The sequence below is a fragment of the Pelodiscus sinensis genome, chromosome 18 (assembly GCF_049634645.1).
Source record: "Pelodiscus sinensis isolate JC-2024 chromosome 18, ASM4963464v1, whole genome shotgun sequence".
Taxonomy (NCBI): domain Eukaryota; kingdom Metazoa; phylum Chordata; order Testudines; family Trionychidae; genus Pelodiscus; species Pelodiscus sinensis.
In genome coordinates, this window is record NC_134728.1 from 25927584 (window position 1) to 25949754 (window position 22171).

The 22171-nt window shown below is 45.6% G+C and overlaps 1 long non-coding RNA gene across 1 annotated transcript; it reads right to left on the reverse strand.

Moving 5' to 3' along the window:
- Window positions 1–1285: 1285 nt before the first annotated feature.
- Window positions 1286–20382, reverse strand: LOC142818793 (uncharacterized). Its single transcript, XR_012896445.1, has 3 exons — window positions 19915–20382; window positions 12900–12988; window positions 1286–1565 (listed from the first exon to the last, which is right to left on the reverse strand). It is a non-coding gene; the product is annotated as an uncharacterized LOC142818793 (long non-coding RNA).
- Between the last annotated feature and the right edge of the window lie 1789 nt (window positions 20383–22171).

A 22171-nucleotide genomic window follows, 5' to 3' on the forward strand; every position in this document is an offset into this window, starting at 1 on the left:
AGGTGATCTCAGTGAAGTGTGTGGTGGTGCGGCTGCTGTTTTAATGGCAACAGAAGCCTGATTTTTTTTTTTCACAATATTCACTTATTATTTTGGCCTATTGCCAAAATTTCCCCGAAGACCCCGAGTTAAAGAAGAGAAATGGGAATTCAAAAGGCTTTAGCTTAGCAAAACCTGAATGGAATTTCACGGAGCAAAGAAAAAGCACATCTGTAACCTCAGGGCTTTTCCCCTGCTGAATTTCAAAGGGTAGCTGCAAACAACAGAAGTGTTATAGCTTCCCCTCTCTTCCCATCACCCCCAAAAGGTTTCAAGAGTCTTTTATAATGGAAAGTGTTAGGCGAGTTAATGTAAGTATTGGTGTCACTTCCCCTTATAATTTGTTGTATTTTTAAGTGTCAGCACAGATTGACTGTATATTTACAGCCATCATCTACTTTGCAGGATCATATCCTTAGTATGGATCAAATCATTTAAAAAGTTTTTCCAGTACATAGACACAGATCTCTTACAAGGACATATGAGATGAATATTGCTCACGTGATTAGTCACACTGTCATCAATGGAATTAACACAGATGCATCAACTTGTCTTCTGGTCTAAGTATTTGCAGGGTAAGTGTATAAGATTAAAACTACAATTAAATGTTGAGTTTAAAAATATGGCAGATTTTTGAACTCTTGGGTCAGGAACAGTCTCATCTGGAGAAAATCAGATGCTACACACTAGATTCAGTGGAGCTTTGCTGATTCACTCCAGCTGATGATCCAGCCCATTAATTTTAGTGACTGAAAACAATTTTAGTGACTTCTCTTTTGAGAAGGAAAATATACTTGTAATCATTTCAATTCTCTTTGTTTAATTCACCTTGTCAGTTGCTATTTTAGTTTTAAAAAATTCTAGGCATAGCTATTGGTGAGTAGAGGAGAGGGTCTACTGTACTATATTGTACAGTATAAAATTAGTGTTGGGAAAATGTGAAAAAGATTCAAAAAACCTGTGCAATTACTATGATTTGTATTATGGTGGCACTGAGAGGCCCAAGCCAGGATCAGAGTTTGAGACTCAGGAGACCTGGATTCTAATTCCAGGGTCTGCCCCTGGCCTGTGGCATGCCATTCCACAAGTTTCTGCACCATTCCATGACTCAGTTTCCCTAACTGAAAAATGGGAATTGTGATACTGATTTCTTTAGTAAAGTGCCTTGAAATGCACTGAGGAAATGAGCAATATGAGAGCTAGGCAATGGACAGGCATAGAGAGATAAAGTCACTGCCCCCAGAAATTAATTATTTAAATAGATGAGAGTGATACAGAGTGAGAGGGGAAACTGAGGAACAGAGAGCAAAATGACCAAGAGCGCACAACAGGCTGCTGCAGGCATGGAAGCTGGGACCGGTCTGCATACACAGATCTGCACGTATGGAAACCATGTGCATGTTCACTTGTATGCCTCCTCTGGTTCTGTGCAGCAGTGTCCCCATCCATGGCAGGCTTCTGGGTAAATGAGACCCAGGCCGGGGTCTGAAAATCAAGCTGGGAGTGGTCATCCAGCATCGCTGCTCCTGAAAGACAATGGGGGATGTTGGAACTCAATGCAATCTCAGGGGATATGTCCACTGCAACTCCTCCCCCTACCCCCAACCCTGTGACATATGATCAGAGCCCAGTTCTGCAGCCTCAGACTTGTGCTGAAGCTCTAAAATATTGCCATCAGTGGTGTTAACAGACTGGGACACTTGGGTGGGCCCTGCTTTAGGGTGGATATGCAACGACAGGAGGGTGGGGGTGGAAGCCATCGGGGCCACCTCTCCATCGCCAGCCCTGAGGGTAGCAACAAGTGCTCTGCCCAGGGGCCCTGGAAAAAAAGGGAGGCTGAAGAAGTGTGCACCACCTGTCACTTCAGCTGCAGAGCAGAGTTGGGGCTTGCCCCACAATTCTTGCCTGGTGCCTGGCACTCTTATTGGGGAGCAGGGGCAGGGCATGCCATGGGGGCTGGGCTTGCCTGGCTCTGGCACTCTCTCTGGGGAGCTGGGATCAGGGCTTTTTTGCAAGTTCCCATGCACCAGTTTTGCTCCCTGACAAGGGCACTAAGCAGGGCAAGCCCCAGCACCAATCCAGGGGCACCGGAGCGGGGCAAGCGCCCAGGCCTCTGATTCTGAGTCCTGGCAGGAGTGGGACAAGCCCCCAGGCCTCTGATTCTGGGTGCTGGCAGAAGCACTAACCAGGCTGAGTGGGGCAAGTGCTGGGGCAAGAGCAGAACTGGGACAGGAGGCTAGTTCTGCCAATTGAACACTGTAGGCCCCGTAGCTGCACATAGTCTCATTCATTGCAAGGCCTTGATGATTCATCATTTGCCCCAGGCCAGCCCTTGCCAGATTGCTACTGTGAGGTCTCTAATCTGCAGCAAAAGAACCTTCCTTCTCCTCTCCCCCTCTTCCCTAGCCCTTAGCATCCTACAGACCCGGCTGAAGTTTCACCTTGTATTGCAGTTACAAAGTTCTTCATCTCTCAGTGGCAGGGAGAAAAATGTTTTTTCTCCAATGTTTCTATCGACAGGCAGAGCCTGTGGATTCCTCCCGGAACAGCTATCTTTGAACTGAGGGCTTCTCAGTGAAGTTGGGGGTTCCTGGGGCTTCATTTATTTATTTATTTATATTGATTTTGGAATTTTTAAACAGGGTTGGAGCCTCTGATCTTTTTCTCAGAAGCTGTGAAATCTGTTCCCCTCCCCCATGATGTTCTGCCGAAACAGGGTAGTGGAGAAATTAAAAGAGAAAAGGACAACGGTGCACTTTGCAAAGCCAAAATCAAAGTAAGAAAGAGAGGTTAAAAAAATCTGATCAGCATTCGGAACTCCTGAATATCTGGGGTGTTTTGAGCCAGGCTTTGTATTTACTCTATAGTAATGAGATGGGTTAATTACAAACTGTGCTCTTGGTCTCATTTGGGTTTTGATCACCCTTATGGTATGTCTACATGTGCAACAAAACACCTGGGCTACGTCTAGACTGGCCCCTTCTCCAGAAGAGGCATGCTAATTTCTAACTTTGGAATAGGGAAATGCGCGGGGGATTTAAATATCCCCCGCGGGATTTAAATAAACATGGCCGCCGCTTTTTTTCCGGCTTGGGGAAAAGCCGGAAAAGAGCGTCCAGACTGGCGCGATCCTCCGGAATAAAGCCCTATTCCGGAGGATCTCTTATTCCTACCTGAAAGTATTCCTACCTGAAAGTAGGAATAAGAGATCCTCCAGAAAAGGGCTTTATTCCGGAGGATCGCGCCAGTCTGGACGCTCTTTTCTGGCTTTTCCCCAAGCCGGAAAAAAAGCGGCGGCCATGTTTATTTAAATCCCCCCGGGGATATTTAAATCCCCCGCGGATCTCCCTATTCCAAAGTTAGAAATTAGCATGCCTCTTCCGGAGAAGGGGCCAGTCTAGATGTAGCCCTGAGGTTGGCCCATGTCAGCTGACCCTTCCCCACAGGCAGCCCAAGGCTACGTAGACGTTCGGCCTCTGGCACCGTCCTAGCAGGAAGAGTCCCAAAACGTGGGTTCCATCCCAAGCTCAAATATCTGCATTGCAGTTTATATCCCCACAGCCTGAACCCTGCAAGCCCACACCAGCCTCTGGTGTTTCATTGCAGTGTAACCATGCCCTTAACATTCAGTAGATAGTTGAATGCAGCCACCATCATTTTGGTTCAGGTCTTAAATACCTGTTGGTGATTACTCAGGCAGCCCAAGTACTCAGTGAACAAAGAAGGGGCCTATGTGAATAGTTATATTCTCACACATCTTCCCAACTTCTGGTGTATGAAGCATGAGGCAATGTCCCTCTCTGGTACAGGCGACCATTACCTCAGTTGTGCACAACCGTATGGCTTAAGTGACTTCAGTGGAACTAAGAAGATTTCTATCATTTGAGGATTTAGTGCAGCACTTTTAATGTCACTGTCCATCGACCTTTGCAGAAATGCTAAATTACTGTGAGTGGTATAATCAGCTCCAACTAGTGAACCACAGAGGAACACTGACGTCAGGTTCAGAGATACAGGCCAGAGGAAACAAGGACCAACTATATCTTCACCAAAAAGTTCGCTGGAAATTTTCTTGAGGTTTTGAAAAAATCTGGTAAAAGTTTTTAATTCCAAGATCATTTTTATTTACTGGGGTGAGGAGGAGGGGAGGGGGGATCCTGCATCTGGTTTCTAGCTCAAACAAGCAGCAAAAATGTCAGAACAGCTAATCTTAGGAAACAGCCAAATTGGGTCTGGAAATCTCCCTAGAATACATTTTCATGCAGATGTCTAGTCTTTTGCTGTGTACAAGCAGGAGTGCAGAGTCAGAAAATCCTGATAAGGTTTGACTTCGCATCCAAGCATTTGGGTGGTTTTTCACTCCACTAATCATTTTGAAACTCTGCAGCCAGTTTACTTCACACGCAACCTTTCCAAATCACATTGGGACCAAAGTGTTATTTATGCGACCTGCTTAATTGAAAGAGCATTCACCGTCAGTGATCAAATAAACTGTTATTGATCTTTGGCATCGTAGGCAACTTGCATGGAGTATTCTGCTATGTATTTTTCATTAAGATGCTTCAGAAGAATCAGAATGCAAATGCAGCAAAAATATTGTACATGTTTTTCAAAAGAAAAACCAATGTTTTGAGTTATTCACTCCCGGAAAAAAGAAACTGTAAAGAAAAAACAAAACACACTATTTTGACCAAAACTGGGAAGAGTCCCTGTTCCCATATCTGAGCTCTCACAACATTCAGGTATCTGAATCCAGAAGGGGCAAGTGGCTTGCTAGATAAATGGGCCAGCAGTGAAGTTCAAAGTCAGCTCTAACAGAGGGAGGATGGTTAAGATGCTAGCAAGTATTTGGAAGATATGGGTCCAATGCCCTACTTTGGCACAGATGGTTGATGTTATCTTTGGTAAGATGCCCATCTGTAAAATGGAAATAATAGCACTATCCTTCCTCATATGTATGTTGTAAGGGCTAGTCTTTTAAAATGGTGAGGTGCTCAGAGTGTAAGTAATGAGGACCATATAAGTAGACAAGATAGAGCCAATGTCTTCCAAAATCTGGGGATTCTTTAGATCAAGGTTTGTGGTTTCATCAGAGGCATAGCAAGGGTGTTATGGTGGGGCCCCTGAACCTGGCTCATGGCTGAGCCCGGCCCTAGGAGGAGGGGGGGAAGCGTCTTCCCCCACCCCCTCCAGTTCGGGGCTGGGCGCCCACAAGCACTAACCCGCCGGAGGAGATGAAGGAGGATCGGGCTGGGGGCAAAGAGGAGGCACCAGCCAACAGTGGTGGGCGGAGGAGAAGTATGAGAGCCGAGGAATGACAGGGGGAGCAGAGGGGAACTAAATTTGTGCCCCTCTAGCATGGGGACCCGGGGCAACTGCCCCCCTCCTTGCTATGCCACTGGGTTTCATGCCTATTTGTCACAAGGTGCAAACACAGCAAGCACATTTTCAGTGTAGCTGATGACACTTGCCAGTGTACAATGTAAGTAAGGAGAGAGAAAGGAACAGTTGTCTAAGGCTTTGTCTACATTACCAAGTTTTATCACCCAAAACTGCCTATTAGCGACAAATAGCGAGAGCATGTACACTGCAACGCGACTTTTGCAGGGAAAAGTGCCTAGTTTCAGTGACAAAAACTTCCACTCCTACAGGAGACGTTTTTGTCTTTTTCCCTCCCTTTATTGCTGACAAAGAGCCAGTGCTGGTTCTTTTGGCAACAGAATTGGCTTCTGCCAGTATGCCACAATCACTGTCCTGAAGGATTTGCTTTGTGTTTTGATCTCTGCTGACCTGCAGGCATGTACCCCCTCCCTTCAAAACTCTAGGGCGTATTCAAAACAGCTGAGTGTGCTGCTGCCTTTGATCAATAAACAAAGAGCAAATCATTGGAATGCTGCTGTTCTGCCCTACTAGGAACACAGCAGCAGGCTATGCAGGGAGAAGGGGCCTGCTGTGCTGCTTTGACATTCCTCAACAGGGAGAGCTCAAAGAGCTACTCATGATACCACTCCCAGTAGCCGAAGAGGCTGTGGGAGAACTTGGAGGGAATCTCAAGGTGTGATCAGCTCTGCCTTCCCACAACATAGCATTGTTGGATATGTGCCCACAGTGCATTGCTCACACTGTCAGTGATGGTGTCCCCAGTGTGGACATGATCCGTCAACAGAGGGAGCATATTTGAACACAATTTTTGTTTTGTTGACTTTTGGTTGTCATCACAATTTATAACAAACCTTGGTAATGTAGACATAGCCTAAGACTAATGAGTCCAAAGCCTCTGTGCAGCTCTTTGTGCCCCTTCCCTCACAGGGCTGTGCCTCAGGACCCTAGACTGAGTTGTATGTTACAATAGATAGGTGCATACTCCTTTTGAGCTATTATGGCCTATGTCAGGGTGTGAGCTTCCCACCATGCCTCAGTGACCCACTGACTGTCTTCATCTAGCCCATCTCCGGGCAAGCTGCAGTCTGTACGGGCCGCTCATCACCAGCACTGGGGTATATCTGATGCCCTGCTTACCTGGCCTGTGTTGCTACCACCCTCCAAGACCCGCGTCTTGCCTCAGGCCCCCTTAGCTGGCACTCTCCTAGACCTGCCTGGCCACCTGAATACTGTTTTCCCTCCTGGGAGTCTCCTGCTTCCTCTGCTGCCAGCTCTTCACTTCTCTCCCTCCAAAGCAAACTGTGCTTCTTTATATATCCCCCAGCTGGGCTCTCATTAGCCCTAACAGCCCCAGCTGGGTCTTTGCTTCCAGCCCCTGCTCCAGGCCTGAGTTTTGCCCTTAAAGGGCCGCTGCAGGGCAGGCGCCCTGTCACAGCCTATTATATGCCTGATTCTCAGAACCTTATGCTAATGTGTACTTTGCCCCTGTGATTTCAGTGAGACCACTTGAGGAGTAAGGGACTTAATGCATCCGAGGGTACTGAGGGAGTTGGAAAATATCATTGAGAAGCCTTTGGCCTTATCTTTGAAAAGTCGTGGAGGTCGGGAGAAATCCGGATGATTGGAAAAAGGCAAATGTAGTGCCAATCTTCAAAAAAGGGAAGAAGGACGATCCAGGGAACTATAGGCCCATCAGTCTTACCTCAGTTCCTGGAAAAATCATGGAAGGGATCCTTAAGGAATCCATTTTCAGGCACTTGGAAGAGAGGAAAGTGATTAGGAATAAACAGCATGGATTCACAAAGGGAAAGTCGTACCTGACCAATCTGATTAGCTTCTATAATGAGGTAACTGGCTCTGTAGACATGGGAAAGTCAGTGGATGTGATATACCTTGACTTTAGCAAGGCTTTTGATACGGTCTCCCACAATATTCTTGCCAGCAAGTTAAGGGAATGTGGATTGGATAAATCGATGGTAAGATGGATAGAAAGATGGCTAGAAGGCCGGGCCCAGCAAGTAGTGATCAACCGCTCGATGTCAGGATGGTGGTCAGTTCTAGCGGAGTGCCCCAAGGTTCGGTTCTAGGACCGGTTTTGTTCAATATCTTTATTAATCACCTGGATGAGGGGATAGATTGCACCCTTAGCAAGTTTGCGGATGACACTAAGCTAGGGAGAGAGGTAAATACGCTTGAGGGCAGAGATAGGGTCCAGAGTGACTTAGACAAATTGGAGGATTGGGCCACAAGAAATCTGATGAGGTTCAACAAGGACTAGTGCAGAGTCCGGCAGTTGGGACAGATGAATCCCAAACATTGTTGCAGGCTGGGGACCAACCAGTTAAGTAGTAGTTCTGCAGAAAAGGACCTGCGGATTACAGTGGATGAGAAGCTGGATATGAGTCAACAGTGTGCCCTTGTAGCCAAGTAGTCTAATGGCATATTAGGTTGCATTAAGAGGAGCATTGGCAGCAGATCCAGAGATGTCATTATTCCCCTTTATTCGGCTCTGGTGAGGCCACATCTGGAGTATTGTGTCCAGTTCTGGGCCCCCCACTACAAAAAGGATGTGGACCCATTGGAGAGGGTCCAGCGGAGGGCAACCAAAATGATTAGGGGGTTGGAGCATATGGCCTATGAGAAGAGGCTGAGGGAGTTGGGTCTGTTTAGTCTGCAAAAGCGAAGAGTGAGGGGGGATTTGATAGCAGCCTTCAACTTCCTGAAGGGAGGTTCCAAAGAGGCTGGAGAGAGGCTGTTCTCAGTAGTGACAGATGGCAGAACAAGGAGCAATGGTCTCAAGTTGAGGTGGGAGAGGTCCAGGTTGGATATTAGGAAAAACTATTTCACTAGGAGGGTAGTGAAGCATTGAAATGGGCTACCTAGGGAAGTAGTGGAATCTCCATCCCTAGAGGTGTTTAAGTCTCGGCTTGACAAAGCCCTGGCCGGGTAGATTTAGTTGGGATTGGTCCTGCCTAGAGCAGAGGGCTGGATTTGATGACCTTCTGAGGTCTCCTCCAGGTCTATGGTTCTATGATTCAATACAAGGGAGGTATTCCAATCTAGTCCTTAATCAGTATATCGAGCTGTGACGGAGCCAGTGGGCTCCTCATCCCCAAACCGCAGGTCCCCTATGGCAGTGAGCACCCGGGAACGCCAACTTCCCCGGGGAGATCCAGCGGCGGCGGTGGGAGCGGGGGCTGTGCACTTGGGAGAGGCAGCCCGGGACACGCTGCCGGAGGCAGGAGCCGGCAGGGACATGGCGCCTCAGCCAGATGCCAGTGCAGGCACTCTGGCATCTGGGAAAAAGCCGGCAGGGGAATGGTGCCGCGGTCAGATGCCGGTGTAGGCGTATTAGCACCCGCAGGTACCCGCGGGGAGAACCCGCCTATCATGGCAAGAGGCGGGGGCGTAGGCACCAGTGGGGACATGCCCTGTGGGTGGGGCAACCCCAAGGGCGAGGGCTTTAAAATGGGCCAACCCCCAGGTGGGGGAGGAGGGAGCTCGGGGAGTGTCCAGATTCCAAGGGGGATGAACGCCTCCGGGGAAAAGAGTCCAGGGCAGGACGCGATTGAGGTGCAATGCATTAGCCCCGGAGTGAGACAGGGTGAGTAGGAAGAAGCCCAGCACAGGGTTTTGGGCCTGTGGGTCAGTGCGTTTCAGGCGGTGTCCCCACTGACCACAGGAGGTGGAGAGAAAGATCTCTCCCCCTCCCTAGGGCCCTGGGCTGGGACCCAGAGTTGAGGGCGGGCCCAGGTCCCCCTACTCCCCGCCCCGCGTTGAGAAGGCGAGGAGTGCTCCGAGAGGCACTAGGGCCCCAGTGAAGTCCGAGTGGGACTGGTGTAGTGAGTGATAAACACGTTGGACACAGCCCAAGTGGGGGTATAATGGACTAAAACAAAGGAAAAGGGGCAGGGAGCCCCGGGGAGGGGACAGGACCCTCTCACACTAGCTTATAGACAATCTATCCCAGCGCATTCGGTTACACAGTGGAGCAAATTCTGTCCTGAATTACACCAGAAAACTACATGGGAGCTAAGGGTGCATCTACACTGCAGAATAGCTATTTTGGACACCAGAAATATCCTGAAATAGCACTGCAGTGTAGTTGTACCCTATGGCTGTGTCTAGACTGGCAAGTTTTTCTGCAAAATCAGATGATTTTGCGGAAAAACTTGCCAGCTGTCTACACTGGCCACTTGAATTTCCGGAAAAGCACTGACGATCTCATGTAAGATCGTCAGTGCTTTTCCGAAAATACTATGCTGCTCCCGTTTGGGCAAAAGTCTTTTTCCGAAAGACTTTTGCGCAAAAGGGCCAGTGTAAACAGCATAGTAGTGTTTTCCAGAAAAAAGCTCTGATCACGAAAATGGTGATTGGGGCTTTTTTGCGGAAAACCGCGCCTAGATTGGCCACGGACGCTTTTCCACAAAAAGTGCTTTTGCGGAAAAGCATCCTGCCAATCTAGACGCGCTTTTCCGAAAATGCTTTTAATGGAAAACTTTTCTGTTAAAAGCATTTTCGGAAATCATGCCAGTGTAGACGTAGCCTATGGGAATAACCGAAGGCATGATTTGACTCTCAGTGCAAAAATAGACACGACTGCTGTACATTTATTTTCACATTCTAAAAATGTCACACTATAGCAAGGATATTCTAGGTAATTTCCATCCTGTTTGTGACACCTTCCTGTTTGTGTGGGTATACCAGAGGGTGCAGTCTTGGATTCATGGCTTATATTTCTTTGTTAAATTGAAGTCCTGGAAGTATTACTTGAATGAAGAGGGGAAAGTGAGAAGGCTAAACTTTAAATCCTCTCATATTCTCTTTCAGGAATTGTTTCGCTGGTACAACCTGCCGCCTGCACATGAAAGTAGGACTGTATGCATGTAACTGAGAGCTAAATTTGTTCCATGATTTCTGATAAAGCTGAGTTGTTGGAAGAATATTTAATAAGGACATTCACCCATTCTACAATGTTGGTCTTAAACATTATCAGACAGTTTCTCCCTTCAGAGGCACAGGTGCCATTCCCACTGAAATCAATGGGCCAGCCAATTGTGCCTACTCATGTCTTGGACTGTTCAAAGCTGGCTTGACTCCCACATATAAGTTAGGGTAGCCTTGAGAATAGCTCTAATTTGCTCCCCAGCTTTCATAGTCATTATAGGCTACTTTAGAGGCAGAAAACTGCCAAGGCATAAGAATACTCTGGTTACAACCCAAGCATGTCCATGCCCTGGAACAATCTCTGTAGTCTAGTTGGGGAAAGGAGGGCAACAGGACAGTTATGAATTTGGTTCAGTGGGAGTTGTGTTCATGAATCCAAGAATAAATTTGTCCACAGATGTTTAAATAATGTTTGTGTAGCTTTGTCAACAATTAACTTAAGGACTGAGCCAAAGGCCTCTGAAGACTCTCAGGGCACATCTACACTAATGGGGAAGGTTGACTTAAGATGTGCAACTCCACCTACATTAATTATGTAACTGAAGTTGTTATATCTTAAATCACCGTCTTCACAGCAGGAGATCGATTGGAGGAAATGTTCCCATTGGCTTCCTTTGCTCCTCATCAGGAACATAAATACCAGCACCAAAGGGGTTAATTTCTCCATTTTAATTAGCGGGTCTTCACTAGAGCTGCTAAATAGAATCCTGAAAGATTGACTATAGCAGTGTCAATTTTCCGCATAATGTAGACATTGACTTCAGTAGGGCCTTAAATTTCACTAGCATTTTTTTACATAAGGCTGTTTTTCTTTCCTCTCTACCATGAATAACAAGGGACCTAGACACTAAGGTCATACAAATAAAAATAAAAATACAGCATTGTTTCAAAATTGCCACCAATTCTCCTGGGTAGAATAGTGGTTAGTCACTATTGCAATAGAATAACAGGAGAATACAGCACATTTTAACTGGCACATGATAGCATTTTCAGTTTTTGCTAGTAGAAAGTTTCATGGGAAAACTATTTTCATTTTGTGAAGTTCCACAACATAATTTTTCCGGGTGGCGTTTTGATTGAAGAAAGGCAGAGAATCTTGCCAACATTTTTGCAAGTTTCAAAAATGTGGCATCCAAAGATATTACCAAATATGGCTATAAGTATAAAGAGACAGAAAAGAACAAATGTTTAATTTATTCTTTGCTTTTTGCTTTAACAAATTAAATAAACCTCACAGAACCACATCCTAGGAATGCAAATTATGTTTTCCTCTTGTTATACTTAGTGAACAGCTAAAAATGTGATGGTTTAGGTTTCCTGGGACACTGTAACTTCTTATGAGACTAATAAGGCACTGATCAGAAGTAAATGTAAAGACATAACTGAGTTGCCAAAATTAATTCGAATTATTTTCACAGTTAGTTTAACTTTTTGATAGTTTTGGTGTGACAATATTTGAACAAAAATTCAATTTTAGATGCTAGTTGTTTTCCCATTTTCACCTAAAAACTACAAGAAATGCTTCGTAGATAATATTTTTAAAAAATTCTGAAATCTCAAAAAATCCCCCAAACCCAAACTAAAAAGTGGTTTTTTTTAAACTTTCTAGAATTTTTTTAAGCTAGTTTTTCTAGCCCATCTAGTTATTCCTCTCCCCCTGCCCACACTATAACAATTTCCTGAAGATCTTATTTGGACCAGTATGTCAAGCCAACACATTTGATTTTACAAAGCTGTACTAACAGCTACTGTAAAGTCTTTCAGACCAATTCAGATCTTCCACCTGTGTAACTTTTGTATGCCAAATTCATTTGAGCTGCTCCTTCTTTATATGGGTTAGAAACACATCTCCATCCTCTTTAAAAAAAATCTATTAAGCACTTAATTCAATGATAAATCTAATGCACAAAACCCTAATAAAAGACAAAGTCCTTGCCAAGAACTTGCAATCTAAAAGAGTGCATCTTTAATCTAGCCCAGGCCTGGGCAATAAAATAAAATAAAAAAACACAACAGCAGCTTGCTAGGGTTAGAGTGGCAGGAGATGGTGCAGACTGGGACATCACTTCCCACTGCTACCATTGACTGTGAACAGCAACAAGAGCTGAGATTGCCCAATACCAGTGGAGGCGCAGTTAAATATAGAAGTGTGGGCCCACCAGGGACTAACCCTGTGGACCATATCCGGCCCATGGGCTGGAATTTGTCCACCCCTGACCTAGCCCCTCACTATATATTTTTTACAGTGCCTAGCACAATGAGGCCTTAATCTTGGTTGGGATCTACAGGTGCGACTATAATATACACTATTTGAATGGTACTGTTATAACATAGTAACTGCTGTCTTTTAAAATCAACAACAGATTAAATGGCATTGAGGTTTGTACCTACTCTGTGTTTTGCTGAAGCACTTATCACTATCAGCTTTGCAGAGGCCTCAGGTTAAAATCTGTGGCTAAACTTTATCTTTTCCCTACATTACCTTAAGCAACCGGGAGGAAGCAGGCGAGCAATGCGGTTAAGTAAATCACCTTTTCAATTCATTCCTGTGTAATCAGAAAGATTAGAGAGTCTTCCTACTTCTGTAACTTGAGCTTTTCTTGCTGCAAAGTCTCAGTTCCTGCACACAGCACATGCATATTTCAAAGTTACCACTTAATACAATTTTAATTTAGCCAGCAGTTATAGGAATATGAAGCGTGGCAACTATACTTTTCAGACTGGGAAAATAAATCAGAGACACACAGGATATTTTTTAGTCCAGACTCAAAAATATAAAAAAAGTTTAAGAAAGATATAAGTTTTCAGATATATATTTGATTCAGCATGAAAGGCATTCAGTTACTTGTTCTATTTTTTTACATTTTCTATTGCATTTCACTAAACAAGAATGAATGTTGGTAGACCTGTTCTAAGAAGTATCTCAAAACTTGGATGGTCATATCAATTTGAGTGGACACTCCTGAGTTTACAAACATTGCTAAAAAGGCATGCAGGCTTTAGGTGATCGTCCCAAGTTTTCACAAGCTTAAGTTCAGCAAACCATTTAACCAGGTGTTTAAGTTCACCCCAGTTCAACAAAATACATAATCACATGCTTAACAGCCAACAGGACTTAAGCATGCACTTAACTTTAGCCACATGTTTACATGTTTGGCTGAATAAGGATGGACTGCTGAACCAACGCTATCAAATGTCAGTAGGGAAGCCATGAATATAACCCACATCTCTTGATTTTAAGGCCTCTTGCCTAGTCACTTGAGCATATTGTGAAAAACATGCAGTGTCTATGGCTTAAATAACTTCTATATTTGCATTTCATTTTTTCATTATGTGAATATGCTTTCATTTGAGGAAAAGCACTACCCAGAATTATGGTCTTTACTCCACACATCTAGGAAATGGACAGCTAATAATGGGAGATTTCTTTTGAACAACAAAGGAAATCTTTAAAACACTCTCATTACTGCAAAGAGTCTCTTCAGCAAGAAAACTAATTATCTTTTTCAGGTTGCCAAAATTTTGCCGCAGAGGAGCATCTTGGCCCCAAATACACTTGACTTGATGTGCTTTACTGAATTTCATCGTTGATCTGTTCATCTCTATATGGTGCCATCTTTTAGCTGTGCTACGTTATAGTACCTTGTTCTCATGAGGGATTATTTTAATCCATCATCAGAGCATGCTCTCACAGTAACTATGTATTAGTCACCTGCAATATCAAGATGAGAAGCATTGATCATATACCATTGGAACCCCTGCTGTTAATGGAAAAATCTGTTAAAATAATTAACTTGCTCTGCACCAAACTCAGAACTAATATAAAGTACAGTTACAACATTCTTTACAAGGAAAAGCCTATTGAGATCAAACATCTGGTACAGAAGGCAAAGGACATGCAGGCACATGGTCAAATAGTCAGGGCTAAAAATGCAGTGTGCTAGAGAGTTCCAGTTATGGAGAAGGAATTCTTATATTGAGTTCATAAAGAAGCAGTTGAGTTGTGAAGCCTCCAGTAGACCTCATCCTTGGGCTAGCATCTTCTGAAGGGACTGTGTGGTGGATGAGTCTGGATTTAACAGCCTTGCCCTTCCAATAGTTCAAACTTTCCTCTGCATGGGGAGATCTTGCAAAGCTGTACTCTGTGGCAAGCAGGTGTGAAGATCCTCTGTGTTGGCTTCCTATATTCCACTTTCCCATCATGCAGTTCTGCCACATTTAAAGTCTCTCACAGGCCTACCCACTGGAATTGGTGATGACTGACTTCACACAAGTGCAAACCCCATGCAACTCCATATAAATCGTGCCAAACTAATGGCATTTCTTACCAATACAGTAGGAGAGTTCCAACAAAATGCAGCTCCAGAGTTAAATGACAAAGTGCCAAATGTGCATTTAAGCTTGGGAATCTTAAAACCCTTATTAGGGTTTGATCAAAGAATTGTGGCACTATTCCATTGACTCTAACCATGGAAATAAATAAAGTGGTGATTTATTATGTATACTGCTGCAAGAAAATTTAGCCCTATGCATTTTTTCTCTTAACTCAACAAGAAAGCTTACTCTGCCACATCATCCACATTATAGTGATGGGTACCAAATGGACACTGAATAACAGAGAGAATACAGAAATAATTAAAGTGGTATCCCTCTCCTTGAGGAAAATCAGAAATGCAGTACATTCAGCAGTGCTGGCATCACCCAAACCTGGGCACAATGCATCCTCTATACTTGTGATCAGACAGCAGAAGCAACAGGCACCTTAGCTCCTAACAAACTAGATGAGCACTAGACATGCTGACCTGTTGTGTTGGTCCCTTATCTACAAAATGTTCATTGATTGAAGGTAGAAATGGTTCCAGGCTCAAATTGTGGATTTGAATTTTACAAATGTTCTCTCTCTTTGTAATGGGGGAATAACTCCAGTTCCTGATATTGCAGCTCTATGGGCTTTGCAATTCTGAAACTGAATAGTGGTCCATCTAGTCCAGTATCCTGTCTGTGGGTATGTCTACACTGCATTCTTGAGGTGTGACTGAAGGTTGTATAAACATACCCATGCTAGCTATAGTTTAGCTCAAGCAGTGGAATAGTTAAATGAAAGCCTTGATTCACACAGCTAATCCCCACTAAAGCATGCAATGCCTCAGCTTCGCTGTTACCAGTATCCAAACAGGATAGATTAAAATTGGCTCAGATACATCCACATGAGCTGCAGTCACACCTTATGATTGCAATGTAGAAATACCCTGAGATAGTGATCAGAAACAGGTGTTTCGGAGGAGGTACAAGAAACCCCATAATATCTAGTGGGCACTTATGAAGGAAGCTGGCCCCATGGGAAATTTCTTCTTAGCCCCTATCAATTAGTGATTGCCCTGAAACATGGACTTTCTATCTTTTCTGCAAATATTTTTTCCCTTTTGGTGTACCTGTGGGTGTTCTTATCCCTATAAATATTTAAGATGAACTATACTTTACTATGTGACTCTGAATGCTCTTTATTTTGCCTCCATGGTAACAGGTTGCATCAGACAATTCCTACCTGTAATGCCTTAGTGATTTGTGTGCTCGTGTGCCAGCTGCACAGTTAAAAAATCAGCAGTCGTCCATTGATTTTTCCTAAAGATGATTCTACCTGGGGTAGTTAATTATCCTGTTGGTGGTATTCTCTTCTACCACTTAGGAGAGTGAGGTCTGATTCTTGGTCCCCATCTCTGGATCCATTAGGAGCTGGTAGTGCTGTGGGGGGATTAGAAAAATTCTCTCACATCACTCAATATCATCTCCACTGGCTGATTAAGGAGCAACGCTCAAAGTTCACAGAAGGGAGAACCATTTACTCTTGAGCTGCAAGATGACATGGGACAGTAGTGGAGGACAAAAGCAAGGTAGGCTCCATCCAGATTCCAGAGGCTGTCCTAGGAACTAAAAATTGGGTAATGCTACCTGCGTTATATATGGTTCTCTTTCAGTCGCGATCTCTTGCATGTCAGAGATAACAGTATTTTGTAACAAGAGCACTCGTATTTTAATCTCCTCCAGCAGGACTCACAGAAATAACAGGCAAGTCACTACGGCACTTTCCTCCCATGCAGCTAGTGGGCTAATGTGGCTTTTCCAGGGCTTCTCATGCTCCTGCAATAAGTGTTATCAGCTTCCCACCTTATCAAGGAGGACAGGCCATCCCGAGAGCAGATCCTTTTAGACATGTCACTCCCTAGTACATTTTGTTCCCCTTGAAGCACTTTTCAATAAAGGGTTTAGCTGAGAGGACAAACTGAAGATGCAAGTAAGTGCTGGAAAGTTTAGGGCCAAAACAAGTAGCTCTTTATAGACCGAATAAACCCTCAGTGGAGGAAGAATAAGAACAAAAGAACAGAGTATTAGTGTATGCCTTATGAGCATGTGGAACACAACAGCGAGAACTGGATTGCATTAACAATAGAAGACCTCAAATTTTGAGTGAGAGAACCTGATTGTAATCTCATTTATTCCAATTTACACCAGCAAAAGGGATACCTTTAGGGAAATTCTCCTTTCATTGACTCCATTGTGAATCCAGAATAACTCCACCAACTTCAACAGATGACTCCAGATTTACATGGACATGAGCAGCAATTGACCCACAAATATGTGCACAAGTCCAAGGTATTTTGTAGCAATGCATCAAGCAAGGTAATGTGTTCTGTAGGCAAGGCCCAGATTCAACTAGATTAGAAAGAGCATGTTCAGTAGTGGTCACCTTTTTAAAAATAATGCCGTCGGTGTTGGTTTTTCCAAAGGACTCAGTAGTGGCCTGACTCTGCTCCCACTGATAAATGATAACGCTCCCATTGATGTTAATGAATGTAGAGTTCGGCCAACACTGAGCCCTTTGGAGATTCCATCCTAGAGCATTAGGTGAAGGATTATTTGGGTATGGAGAGACTTTTATGAGTACAGATTTTGATACATAAATTGTTAAATGCTTTGAAAATGATGATAGAATGGGGATTGGGTTTCTGTGGGACCCTATGAAGACATGGGGCAAGATGTGTACAAGCTACAAGATAAAGTGACAAGTGCTCCTGAGTTGACAGAAAAAGATTTGCTTGAGTTTAGTGGACAAGGGACTTTCTTATTGGCATCGTCTATCTATAGACCAGGCTACCTGAAGCAATAAACTGGGAAGGGGAAGACAGAACGCACCTGGCGATCCCCTATCAATACAAAACAGATGTCCACATTGTGGAAGAAAACATTGTCCTCACTCTGAGTTTGTAAGCAACAAGTAGCCAGAGGCAGTTTTATTACGAGCTGCAGCAAGGGAAAAACTGGCTCGGACAGGGGGGAAGTCCCCCCCCCCCCTCCGAGGCAGATCTTCAAATACAAGCATCATGATAAGCAATACCTGGTCTACCCATGGGCCTGAGCCAAAGCCCATTGTAGTCAATGGAAAAGACTTCAACAGACATAAATGGCTTTAGATCAGGCCACAGATCACAGGCTTTGATCAGGACTTATAGCTTTATGTATAATATATCCACGGTAGGTTGGTTTAGGACAAAAACTCCTTGAATGGAAGAATTCCCTGTACAGCCTCTGAAGACCAGCTCTGAAAGAGCTTCATCCTCTGTACTCTGCATTTACTCTGTAGCCACCTTCCAGTAGAATCAGATCTAGTGTCACGAACAGTCCAACATCTGGAGGGGATCCATACTGAGTGAAAAGGAATGGGAGCATGACAGCTTCAGTCCTCCTGACTGAAACCTCTCTGCCAGCCATCCCAGGCATCTACTGTAAAGGCAGTGATTTATTGCTGTGTTATCATGCCTGTCTGCCTCATTACAGCCTCTGAATTTTATCAGGCAGCTACTCCTGTAGGGTCTGGTGAGCAATTACTATGGCCTGCAAAGAAGCTAATAAACTCGGAAAGAGATTGAGCACCTCCTACAGAGTCCTTAAAGGGATCCCGATAGTTCTGTTTGCTTTATCAGGTAGTCATCGGCATGAACACAGCCTGATGAAGAGTCAATCATTACACAGATCGGGGTGGGGAACCTCAGGCCCAGGGATGGATGCAGCCCCCAGGTTGCCTGAATCTGACCCCCGAGACCCAGGGCATTCCCCAGCATTGGGGAGCCTGTGCTGACAGGCAGTCCTACTGCCCCACCACAGGGCTGGAGCACATAAATCTACTACTCTGGGCCCTCCCAGGTTTTAGTGTGTGAGGGGAATGTGGGGAGAGTCTTTCTCCTTCTCAGACAGGGCTCATATCAATGAGGGTTGGTTTTGGTTTTTTTACTTCTCAGTTGTGTGCAGCTCCTGACTGATTTTTCTGTGGATCCGTGGCCCCTGACCCGAAGAAGGATCCACACCCCAGACATAGATTGAATCTATTTACATATTACATACTAGCAGATTTACCCAGTGTTGCCCAGGTCATTAACTCATTTTGGGGAGGTGGGGTGGTAAAGGGAAAATGTATATGCTTTATTAATGATTTTATTTTTCAAAAATGCAGTGTTATTTTTATGAAGTTCATTTCAGTATTTTTTTTAAATGGGAATTCAAGCAAGTGTATTTTTTCTTCATCCTTATATAAACTTATCATTCGCTATGTTTTAACTAAGGATGTTAGAAGTAGGGATGTTAAGTGGTTACTCAGTAAGCATTACCCATGATGGCTACGTCTAGACTGCAAGCCTCTTTCGAAAAAGAGCGTCTAGACTGCAAGCAGTACTTCTGAAAAAGAAATCCGCTTTTTCGAAAGAGAGCACGCAGGCAGTCTGGATGCTCTCTTTCGAAAAAGCCCTGTTTGCATTCAAGAATGCCTTTTTTCGAAAAAGCACTTTCGAAAAAAGGCGTTCTTCCTTGTGAAATGAGGAGTACCGCCGTCGAAAGAAAAGCTGCGGTCTTTCAATTTAATTTCGAAAGAACGCAGCTGTAGTCTAGACGCAGGTGAAGTTTTTTCGAAAAAAGGCTATTTTTTTCGAAAAACCCTGCAGTCTAGACACTGCCGATGGGTGGTTTTATTTATTTATTTAAATATTTTTACCCCGCCTTTCTATTTAAAATATTCAAGGCGGCTCACAAAAAATGTTTAAACACAATACAAATATATATACAAATTTAAAATATGAGACCCCAGAGGGATATAAAACCTGCTAAAAACATATAAAGAACACACACATACAGACTCAGACATTAATAAAAGCACAAATAAAAAGGGTGGCTTTAGCCTGACGCCGAAACAATGCCAGCATTGGCGCCATACGAGTAATATTTAAGCAGTACCCAGGAGAAGTGGCATCCAGCCTGTTGGGGGGACCCCTACTGGCTGAGAGAGACTCGCTGCTCTGTCCTCAGCAGGGAGCTGCTGCTGTCGCTGAGGGAGAAGTGCCCTTCCCCAGCCAGGAGGCTCTGTAGGGCTGATTAAGCAGCTGCAGGGCCATGCTGCCACACAACATAGAGGGAACCTTGGTCCTAGCTCTTCTTGTTTAGGAGGAGAGCCTGGAAAAACAGACAAACTCTCTCAGATATGTAGTAGACTAGAAGACTTACCCGGCATTGCTCAGGTCCTTCAGGGCAGGGGGCTGGCGGTGTGAGGGAAGCAGGAGTCAGCGCTTGGGGGGGAGTGAAGGATTCAGGGCATGGGGTTAGGAGGAGGGGGATAAAAAAGGGGGGGGCTTCATGGGAGAGGGTGGTGGAGGCTGCTGGCTTCTCCCCAGGGCTGTCGTAGGGTGGCAGGGGCTGTGCACCCTGCCCTCCGGCTTCTCTCTGGGGTCATCTCAGAGTGAGGGGGGGGGAGTACACCCTTCCTGCAGGCTTTCACCCCACCCACCATCTTCTTCCAGGGCCAGTTTTTCGGGGGAGGCATATGGCCCACCCACTAGGTTCTCCCTGGCGCTGGCCAGGGGGGGCATAGGCCATCCACTGGCTTCTCCTCAGGGCTAGATCAGGGATGGGTGGGGGCACAGGCCACCTGCTGGCTACTCTCTGGGGCTGGCCCAGGGCAGTTGGGGCCATGCAGGCCACCTGGCTCATGCTCCCTATGGCAGGGTGGGATGACTGAGGTCATGCTGCTGGCTAACGGCTGCTCACTGGGACACTTGCTGTGCCCCTGTTGTGATGCAAGAGTGTAAAAACCTCCTATGTTTGCTGCCCCCCATGGTCATTCTGGGATATAACTATCCCTGCTATCACACTCCTCCCTTTCTGTTTGATATGAAACAATCACATTCCAGGCATATCCCATTATCCTGGCTGAAGGAAACCTTAACCTTGCTTTAAGTTAGGAGAAGAAGCGGCATACCAAAATTGGTAGTCCTAGCTCATACCGCTTAAGAGGAGTTTATGAACAAATGGACTTGCAGACAGATGGAGATAAGCACAGGTTTCTAAAAATATATATAAGAATTTTTTTACACTACATGAGCTCACATAAACGTTCATCTGAAGACCACTGTAATTATTTGGAGACTGTCATCTGCCTGGCACAGACTTTGTATCAAGCCCTCATTGTTTGAGGATACTGCAATTGCAAACTAGAAGAGACAAATGCGCTCTCTTGCCTTGTATCCTATCTCTGATAGCAACGAGTGCCACAAAATTCTGATAATGCACCTATTTGCACTATGCTGAGGTCTGGCCTGAACATTTGGTCCAAAAATTGTGCTTTGTCAGGGTGAAAAGCACCCCTCCGCAGAGTGCTTATGCAAGGATAATGCCTTGTATTATGTTTCATGGTGCCCATGTAGAAGTTAAATAACTGCAAATACCCTGGCAGGAAGGTCACAGGGTAGCATTACATTATTATCACGGAGCATGGGGGAGTCACTGGGCCCTGCACCCCCATCTGCAGCCAGATCTGACTCAGCCAGCAGGTAGAAGAGAAGTTTTATTTGTTGACAGGGACATAGCATAGCACAGACTTGTTGTTAACACAGGAACCAGAACCAGCCAGTACAATCCAACTTGGGGAGAGGAGGACCCAGGGCCAGTGCCTTGGGGCCCCCTCCCTGTATTCTCCACCAGTGGAGGGAACTCCCACTCCCAGCCACGGCTGGCACGAGGCATTCTGGCGCCCCGGGCACAGGCATGTGATGCCGCCCCATGCACATGGAGCATGTGTGGGCCTGCCCGTGGGGAGCAGGCCTGCCCCCCTAGGGTGCGCAGGTTCACCCCTGGGGTGCACGGCGAATGCGCAGCCTGGCTAGGACCACTGGCGCGCAGCCTGAGGCCCACCCCCGGGGTGCACGGCGCAAGCGCGGCCCAGTCCAGCTGTGACTGCTGGTGCATGCACTGGGCCGTGTAGGGCCCCGCGGCGGTGGGGGGAAGGGTGCTGCTGGCCGGCGCGGCGAGGATGCAGGCAGGATGGCACTGCAGGAGCTGGGCGCGCGGCGCCTGATGGCAGCTGTAAGGGACGCCGCACGCCCCTTACAGCTGCCATCAGGCGCCCCCCATCAGTTGGTGCCCCGGGCAGCTGCCCGGCTCGCCCATGCCTCCGTCCGGCCCTGCTCCCAGCAACTTGGCCCCCAGCCTGGAAGCAGCTCTACCCCCTCCTTTGTTCAGATTCCAGGGCAAGGTGTCACCTGGTTGCTCCCCCCCAACCAGGCTCAGGTTACAAGACAGCCTGAGCTATTGTTGTGCATGTGCAAAGATGGGGCAGCCTTCCCCTCAGTGAGAGCCACACCCAACATTTCCATCCCCAGATGGACACCAGTGTAGTGACCAGGGAAACTGAGGCGCGCACACATACAGAGTTACAAGAGAACAGCACCCACAACATAACAAAGCAAGCAGGGTGAACACAATCCCC